Raw genomic sequence first — 10230 nt, 5'->3', positions numbered from 1 at the left:
AGGCGGAATTGCACACACGAGCAGGAATATCTTGTGCAGTCGGAGGTTCTATCGACCCGTTTTGTGCAAAAGGGATATAATAAATCGGATATTAAGAAACATATCGAGACTGTTCGTTTAATGGACAGAGCGACCTTGATTTCTAATGGCCCGAGGGTTAAACAGGACATAACAGGGAACATTCGAATTGTCTTGGACTATAACGTCCAATACAAAAAATTTGAAAAGATAGTCCGTAAATACTGGCCTATCTTGAAACAGGATAAAACACTCGGCCCTGTTCTCCCTGAACGTCCTCAGTTTGTTTACAACAGGGCACCGTCCCTAAGAGACAAGCTAGCCCTGGGGGTTATCGACCCACCCCGTGTGTCTGTAAATAGGTTATCCAATATTCTGACAGGCTTCTACGCTTGTGGACGTTGCCCAGCTTGTAAACAAGCTAGGGGGAACATTAAAAAACGGAAAGAATTTATTGCCACAGCAACACAGAGGACCTACCAGATCAAAGACTTCATTACATGTTCCACGACAGGGGTGGTATACATGATGGAATGCGAATGTGGCTTGCAATACGTGGGGAGAACGTCTCGACCCCTGCATGTCCGCATTGGCAAACATATCACTAATATTAAAAAAGGATTAGACTCACACAGTGTCTCTAAACATTTTAAATTATGTCATAAACGCAGTCCTGTAAAACTTAAATTTTGGGGAGTAGAAAAGGTTATACCCCATTGGAGAGGAGGTAACTTCATCAGACAACTGAGCCGCCGTGAGTCTTTTTGGGTGTATGAGACGCATGTCGGAGTACCCACGGGGCTTAATGTTGAGTTCGATCTGAACTGCTTCATTTCCGATCGATAATTATTATTATTATTATTGCTAATTGCTTCTCGGCCTTTTGGCTAAGATCAAGTGTAGTATCTGTTCTTATCAGTTTCCAGGAGGTGGCGCTTGCTTCCGTCCCTGATCTATGGCGAAATAGAGACGGGATTGCGGTTGCTATGCAAAGCCTGCTGGAGTGAAGGTGACCTGGAGCGGTTTGTAGCCGAAAGGGAAGCTTTCTGATGGGGATGGAGAACCACGGGGTCTGAACCGGAGGGTCGGGACCCTGGCCTTCTGGCCTGGATTGGGGCAGATCTAGCTCTGGACAGTTATTCGGGAGAGAACGCTTACTTCCCTCTTACAGGGGGAGGGGAGTGGTTAGTACTTCCCGAATGTAATTAGGAGGGAGTGATGGGAGCGACGGCAGAGCCTGAAAAAGGACTCTTTCTGGCTTCCTGATCTCCATATCCTTTCTGCCTGTGGTGGGGTCTGCTGTGGTCTGGGCTGGGGGGTTGGGGCTTTTTCGAAAAGCCAGTGGTGAATGTGCCCCTGAAGTGGCAGTTCAGGGGTGCCGTATAGTCACGGTGTGAAAGCACTTGATTTTATGGCACCATGGTCACTTCACCACAACACACGTTTTTCGCACCTGCCTCTTGGGCCGGGCCTCTTGGCCAGGACCAGGGGAAATTTTTATGCCTGGCCGGAGGGCCGGCCATTGGATAGCACAATGGCCACTTTCACTCTCCCATCTCACTATCTTCCCCACTCTTTCTTTTACCCCTGTTTGTCACCTTTTTGTCTTTTTTTTTTGGTTGTCTTTGTATACACGTTTTGTCACTGTGTGGCGAGTAGGGTGTGGGTCCTCGGGCCTACTCTGAAAGTCTTGGGAGGGGGTGGACATAGGCCTTTTGGCTTGGTTCGCCCTCTCCTTTGAGGGGTCTCTCTTCGGGAGAGCCCCACTGTACTTGGGTTGGTCTGCTTCGGCAGACCAGTTGTCCTTCCAGTTGTGGGGGTCCGCCTGGTTTTGGCCGGATGGACCCTTTGTCTGAGTACCTCAGTCCCTGTCTGGAGCCTAATGCCCCGGGGGATCAGGGTAAGGTCCTTCCCTAGTGGAGGACTCTGTACACCCGTTGCACGTTTTTGTGTTTCACTCTCTATGTGTGGGCACTTTTATTTGGCACCGGGTGGAAGTTTTTGAGGTGTGTTTTGCACGCCACTGGCTTTTCGATAGAGTATATATGATTGACATGTCTTTTGGCTTATTATGGGGAGTACAGGACTATTAATGGTTTACTTATTAATGGATGATGATTTTATTGTTAAAGGCGGTTGCAGGGAAGTGTCTACTAAGTACTTTTAATAGATTTATTCTTATTTTTATGATAACGTTTGGATTTTTTTATTACTAATTTTCCGAACATATTTTGGTTCGGGATTAATCAAATCCAGCAATATTATTTTTGAATATTTTTTGATTATCATTATTATTATTTTTCGATTACGTTCGGCGACAGTGTTTCATTAGTGCTGTGATTATAATTTGTTTAGTATTTTAATGGTTTATAGTAAGCATAGGTGTAGTGTTTTTCCTCCCTTGTTTACACTCTCTACTGTAGATGAATTAACATCTCTTAGTTTATTATTGCGGTGATGGTTAGTCCAGCGTCCCATTACTATGTGGACAATAGGGGTACTTTCTGTTTTTCCTCTTTTTTATATTCCCCACTGCTGGTGAAACAACATCACATCTCCTTTGCTTACACTTCTCATAGATGTAGGGCGGCTGGCAGCAGCATGTGACCCAGCCTCACCCTATCACAGCGAGTTCTGAACAAAGGAAGGTGGTAACCACTGACGCAGTCAGTCACATGACCGGAAGTCATGGCGCTGCATTTACATATTGAACTACGCCCCTCTCCTGAGTGTCATCCTATAGGAGGGGATGGAAGCCTCATGTGTACACTCAGGAGGAGGGTGTTCGTTTTGGGCAGGAAGTCAGGTGATCGGGCGTCGTGTCTTCACGACGCTGATCACTATGGCAACTGGCAATAGCTTAGAGCTCTATACACTTCCTGTTCTTGAGAGGTGTGCTCTGATTGGATGGCTACCACTCGGAACTTAATTAACAACAGATGGCCAAATGAGGGGGTTCATATAAATTACTGACTAGACCTGGGTGATCCTAAGACCGCTGAGGAAGTCCTACAGGACGATACGCGTGCGGATTGGTTTTAACCCGGTTTAGACGTCGCTGCAGCCGCCTTATCATTGTCATCTGTAAATAACATGCTCCTTTATGCCTAGCACTGGTCATAGTGCTATATATGTGAGTACCTGTCTTTTTAATAAAATAAAGCACTTTTTAAGCTATACAGAGAGCACTATGTATCTTCTTTGTTTATTCCATGCAAACTTGGATGAAAATTGTTGAGCCCCATTTAAGAGAGTTCCAGCTTTCCAGTCAAGTTACCACCCTGACCACATATAAGTGGCGAAAGTGTATATGACCTTCCTGTTAATTCAGGGGTCCCTTCAACAAGGTGAGCGGTTTGACTGGCAAAAGGGGGAGCACAGTTTGAAGATCACTTTTTGGATTTGCATGAAGCACCCTGCATCACCTTTGTTATGTATCGGTCTTTTCCATCTATGGACATTTAATGATTGATTGCGTTTTCTAACGCTGCACTATATGATTACATTTGCATTACTAGAAAGGATTTATATATTTGCCTTTAGTGTTTAGCAGCTCGGTTTGTGTGTTGATGGTTATTGCGCTGACTGTTTGTCCTTTTTGAATATCTAGAGTCTGGAGAGTAGTCAAGAGTGGGAGTGCCGCCAGGATGGGGGTCATGGGAGAAGTAAAACATGTGGACTGTGGAGAGGAGACTATAGGGCAGTGATGTCGAACCTTGGCACCCCAGATGTTTTGGAACTACATTTTCCATGATGCTCAGCTACACTGCAGAGTGCATAAGCATCATGGGAAATGTAGTTTCAAAACATCTGGGGTGCCAAGGTTCACCATCACTGCTATAGGGTAAAACCAACCTGGAGCTGTCTAACTGAGCCCTGCACGGTGTACCTGAGAGGAGGTCAGTGACAACGCCGCCAGGCAAGTCTGAGGGGGGGAGTGAATACAATATTATAAGCAGGCACTGATATAAAGGTTTCCCCCTTATATCTTTAACCCCCCCCCCCCATTCTTTCTGTGGAAGGTGGTCTCTGGAAACCAGAGTCCCCCCCCACATTCCTGGGGTGCCCCTTGACGATGGACCAATTTTACCACTTTTACATTTTTATATATATATACCGTATTTATTGGCGTATAACACACACTTTTTCCCCTTAAAATCAGGGAAAATTGCGGGTGCGTGTTATACGCCGATCCCCCGCTGACTGTGAGCGGAGGAGCGAGAGCCGCCGACATTCATACATAGCCGAGTGTACTTGGCTAGGTTCGGCTAGCTCTGCTCACAGTCACGCCCAGTCCCGCCCTATGATGGACATAACACAGGACTGCGTGTGACTGTGCGGAGCGGAGCTAGCCGAACCTAGCCGAGTACACTCGGCTATGTATGAATATCGGCGGCTCTCGGTTTCTCTCGTAGTGATGTGGGCAGAGCCGAGCGCTGCCGACATTCATACATAGCCGAGTGTACTCGGCTAGGTTCGGCTAGCTCCGAGTACACTCGGCTATATATGAATGTCGGCGGCGCTCGGCTCTACCCACGTCACTACAAGAGGAGCCGAAAGCGCCATATTTAAAAACGGAGAAGTCTGCAGTGTCACTGGGCAAGGCTGCAGATGACACTAAAAGGCTGCAAATGACACTAAAAGGCTGCAAATGACACTGACAAGGCTGCATTGATGGGCATTTAAATGCAAGTTTTTTTCCCTAAAATTCCCTCCTAAACTTGGGGCGCGTGTTATACGCCGATAAATACGGTATATAGCCCTATGTGCTTTTATCTCTATCTCTGTCTCTATCTCTCTACCTTATGATGGTTTTGATGTTGGGCTGGTATAATAATGCTATGGGGCTAGTATGACATTTTTTCCAGGGCTGGTTTTTATTCCCAGTTCGGCCCTGGCCTTGTGTGTCAAGCCAGGGACCGAGCAGGCCAGTGAGGTGAAGCTTGATAATTATCAGGAGTGCCAAGCTAGGAACCCAGCAGAGAAGCGGGGGTGACGATTGAGGAAGATACCACCGTGAAGATTGGAGGAGCTCAAGAGATTCAGTGGCAATGAATTAGAGGGTCTAGTAAGAGACCAGGAGCTCAGTGGGCTGAAGAACTACAAGGAGAAGTTGTAGTGAAGGTGAAAGAACTGTTATGATTTGTGTTAGGAACTGTTAAAGACTGTTGCCATTGGAGACAGCATTCCTGCATGTGCAGATGTGGCTTCCTGCTGGAGATCTTTCTTTGCACGGCTGTGCTCCTATTGAAGTCTCGGAGTCTGCTAATTGAACTTGCAACTACTCAAGGGTGTCCAGGCCCTAAATCTCTCTTCCCCAAAAATACAAAAAGGACTGTTAGGAGAAATAAAACCTCTTTTGCTTCCAAGAAGTGTCTGGTGCCCAATAACTTTATCCATCTTGCTCTCACTATGCCTCACAACCCACCACGTACAGAAGGATGTCAGCTATCTCTGGCCCTGGAGGTTCTCATCAGACTGAAGGAGGTCGGAGACCTTGCTACACAAATGTAGCCTGATCTTGGCAGCTGCATCAGCCTGTTTAACCTAACGAGACTGCAAAGGTGCAGGTACCTTGTGATGATTAATAGTGCCATTGATAATCTAATCTAACCTAGGTGATTGTGGTCAATATGGCTGTGGATATGGCACTTGATTTGTTTTGGCATGTAGACAGTGCTTGTTTTACCTGTTTTAGAGGCAGGGATAAGCCTTTTTAAGATAAACAGAATTTAATAAAACAAGTATGGCTTTATTTTAAAATAAAAATATTTTCCACAGTGCTGTGAACCTCTAAGGTGGTTGTAAAGGTAAAAGTTTTGTTTTTACCTTAATGCATTCTCTGCATTAGGGTAAAAAAAATCTTTTTAATAGCAAATTTGTCCTCCTCAAATACTCACCTGAGCCTGATCTCGGTCCAGCGCTGTGCACGTCTGCAGCAACTCTTCTTCCCTCTCCCTGCTGTCATACGCTTGGATGAGAGCAGTGGGAGCCATTGCCTTCTTCTGCTGTCAGTCAAAACCTGTGAACAGAGAATGAAGGGGGGGCTGAGCCGGGCAATGTGTTTGAATAGACGGTCTAGAACAGTCTAGCCAGGAATTGAACTTGCACGAGTGCCCCCATAGGAAGCAGCTTCCTATGGGGGCACTCATCAGGGGGAGGTGCCAGGAGCACCAGTGTGGGACCCTAGAAAAGGAGGATTTAGGGCTGCTCTGTGCAAAGCTATTGCACAGAGCAGTTAAGTCTGCCATGTTTATTATTTTAATGACATTTTTTACAATCACTTAAATATCACTTACATAGTACATGTAATCATATGCGCTCTATCAGCTGAATAGAAAGAGAGTGGGCGATTAACTGCTTCTGCCCCGGAAGATTTTATCCCCTTCCTGACCAGAGCACTTTTTGCGATTCGGCACTGTGTCGCTTTAACTGACAATTGCACGGTCATGCAACGTTGCATCCAAACAAAATTTACTTCCTTTTTTCCCCACAAATAGAGCTTTCTTTTGGTGGTATTTGATCACCTCTGCAATTTTTATTTTTTGCGCTATAAACAAAAAATGGCGACAATTTTGAAAAAAAAGCAATATTTTTTACTTTTTGCTATAATAAATATCCCCCCAAAATATATAAAAAAAACATTTTTTTCCTCAGTTTAGGCCGATATGTATTATTCTACATATTTTTGGTAAAAAAATCACAATAAGCGTATATTGATTGGTTTGCGCAAAAGTTATAGCATCTACAAAATAGGGGGTAGTTTTATGGTATTTTCATTATTAATTTATTTAATTAGTAATGGCGACGAGCTGTGATTTTTATCATGACTGCGACATTATGATGGACACATTGGACACTTTTGACACTATTTTGGGACCATTGTCATTTATACAGTGATCAGTGCTATAAAAATTCACTGATTACTGTGTAAATGGCAGTAAAGGGGTTAAACACTAGGGGGTGATTAAGGGGTTAAGTGTGTCCTAGGGAGTGATTCTAACTGTGGGGGGGATGGGCTACAACTCACATGATAGCGATCACTGCTCCCAATGACAGGGAGCAGTGATCTCTGTCATGTCACAAGGCAGAATGGGGAAATGCCTTGTTCACATAGGCACTTCCCCATTCTGTGGCTCCGTGACGCGATCGCCGGGAGACCGGTGGACATCGAGTCCGGGGGTCCTGTCAATTAAAGGGGACATACAGATACGCACATTTGTACCGACGTATATCGGCATGCAGAGGTTGGCAAGTGGTTAAAGCCCTCTGTCACAGGGGTCCATGCAAGAGAGTTCATATAACAAGGACAACTGGTGGTCTCAGGGGGTGCTGACTGTGGATGGCTGACAGCTCATAACAAGCTAAAAAAGACTCTGTAGAATAAAAAAACAAAGAGAGAGCAGCGCCATCTAAGTGCAGCATATGTGAAGTTCAAAGAAATTACCGCTCCAGGTGATGGCCCTGTGTTCACACCATCTTTATGTTCAGGAGATACAGGGTGCTGGCTCAGCAAAGGCAATAACAAGAAAAATGAAATAGGACGGCCGCACTCCGATATAATGCCTTTATTGACAAAACTTAGTCCATACACCAACAGAGGCACAGGTACAGATGATGGCTGACGCGTTTCGCACCGTTAGTGGCGCTTAGTCATAGCTGTAGGACCACCGACCCCAATCTGTCACCTGACCAATTGTATCTAATCCAGATTGCGATGAGGTGTAGTCCTCTAGAGCTTTCACACACATGAAAAAGGAGTGGATGTGGAGGTGCTCAAAGCAAACAATGTGTTAAGTAAATTAACCCATGGAGAAAGGGAAAATAATAAATAAAAAATTCAAAATACTTCATAACCCTAGGGTCCAATAAGTAAGCTACAGCAGATTGGCCTCCCATACACTCCAGAATACATACAATGTACTTATATATCAATATATGACACACTATGCCCATGTATCTACTAAACACCCAATAAAAACATCTAGTGAAATTTAAACAGCAATGTGTGCACAAGAACATGAATGTTAAAAATATGTGGGAATCTTTCTAACAATGATAAGCACTGTCTTATGCTACCTTGCTGTCTCTACTGTAATGTATGGAACAGTTGCTTGTTAATTACCAATAAAATATTTGAAAAAATATGTGGGAATCTAAAAATATGTATACACACAAATATATGTATGTGATTAACCCTTGCTAGGTGGTGTCGGAGAGAAGACACTTCACCCAAATTGTAAAGCAATAACGAACACACACATATATGTATATGCATATATGGAGATCCTTACATATGGTTAGAAGAACTATACAGGAGTAGGGATGAGCTTCGAGTTCGAGTCGAACTCATGTTCGACTCGAACATGGGCTTTTCACAAGTTTGCCGAACAGCGAACAATTTGGGGTGTTCGCGGCAAATTCAAATGCCGCGGAACACCCTTTAAAAGTCTATGGGAGAAATCAAAAGTGCAAATTTTAAAGGCTTATAATGCATGGTATTGTCATAAAAAGTGTTTGGGGACCTGGGTCCTGCCCCAGGGGACATGGATCAATGCAAAAAAAAGTTTTAAAAACTGCCATTTTTTCGGGAGCAGTGATTTTAATAATGCTTGAAGTGAAACAATAAAAGTATAATATCATAAAGTATAAGGGTGGCTAGATGGTACCAGAAGATACAGCACCTCATCCCCAAAGTAATCAAATAGTTATTGGGTATGTGGACGGGGGATTATAACGGTGCCAAGGTCAAAAAAATATTTTCAAAGAAAAGTAATAGAGAGAAGGAATAAAAAGCAAAAAATACAAAATTTATTGATAATCTGACAATCTAGACAAAATACACATTACATACAATATCTTGTTACACTAAAAGGAAGATTATGGATACATGTACTGTAAGTGACCCTAAGAATGGTAGGATGGGCCAGGTGGAGATGGCCGTTGAGGGAGGAGGGCTCGATTTCCTACATGTTTCGCCAAGACATTGGCCTCTTCAGGGAACAGGAGCTCATAAGGTAGATATTTAAAAACAATTCTGTGTGGTAAACATGAAAAACATGGTGAGAGCAATAGTTTAACCAGACACTACATAGTATAAACAATAAAAATAAAAAATGGAGACTGTGGCTGGACAGTCATGCGACCAAAGGCTCCACACTAAGTAACGGTGATGCAAACATACCTGGGGCCTCAGTGCCCGAGAAGGGAGGGAGGAGAAGGGAAGGGGGAACACAGCCACCCAAGGGGATCCCCGCAGGGGAGCGGCCAGGCCGCGCCGGAAATTGTGCCTGCAGGGGGCATACAGTAAACCTGGCGAAGGAATGTAAAGATAACCATAAGTCATGATGCACTTGTAATAATAATCCAGAGATAAAATAGCACTTCCGTGCATTATATTCGAGAGAATACATAAAATGTATATATATGTATGTATATGAGTAAATGTATCTATATCTCTAGAGAAAAAAAAGGAAAAAAAGTGCAGACTTACATGTATGTTTAAAAACCGTAGAAAGAAAATATGGTCACGAGGTGCCTGTAATAGATGTATGCACACAGCAGGGGCAAAACGTCAAGATTGGACCAAATCAATGGTCCAATTGGACCCGGCCTAATTAAAGAAATAGATACCATTAGGGGTGGTACTATTAATAACTAGGACCATATGGAGTAGTAGTGCCTGTACTTACTTAATAATGTCAGCTGTAGAGAGAGATTCTCATAGCAACACGTTCACAGGTGTGTAATACCTAGTCTGTCATGGCGTAGACACTGTTAATTGAAAGAATCAATCTTGGCCAGCAGAATGAAAAGCAGGTCCAAAGTGGCTCCTAAAGGATGTATAGGAGCATGATGAATAGTTCGTTTAAAAGGCATAAAGTAAGAGTGTTTTAAAGGGTAAAAGTTACCTTGTAACTGTGTGCAGAGAAGATACAGGCACGTCTCTCGTCCATCAAGGAACTGAGGAACTGGCCGGTTACTTGTATGCCCCCCACACCTGATCAGATGATGATCAGGTGTGCGGACGCAAACGAGGGGTGTTCACGGCTGCGCACTGCGCGGTGCCTCGGAACTACAGGTTCCATCATGCACCGCGCGCGCAAGCTCAGAGTGTACGGCCCATGTGGCGAATGGGGAGGCGAACAACCCTGGAATAGGAGGTACCCAGGTGTCGCCTCGTCCAATCTGCCGATGGAAGAGGAGGGCCGG

General features: G+C 44.3%; 1 pseudogene; it reads left to right on the top strand.

Moving 5' to 3' along the window:
* Window positions 1-885: 885 nt before the first annotated feature.
* Window positions 886-1017, top strand: LOC141109056 (U2 spliceosomal RNA; annotated as a pseudogene).
* Window positions 1018-10230: the final 9213 nt, after the last annotated feature.

This window comes from Aquarana catesbeiana, linkage group LG09, assembly GCF_042186555.1.
Source record: "Aquarana catesbeiana isolate 2022-GZ linkage group LG09, ASM4218655v1, whole genome shotgun sequence".
NCBI classification, from domain to species: domain Eukaryota; kingdom Metazoa; phylum Chordata; class Amphibia; order Anura; family Ranidae; genus Aquarana; species Aquarana catesbeiana.
This window is presented reverse-complemented; position numbering and strand designations above follow the sequence as displayed.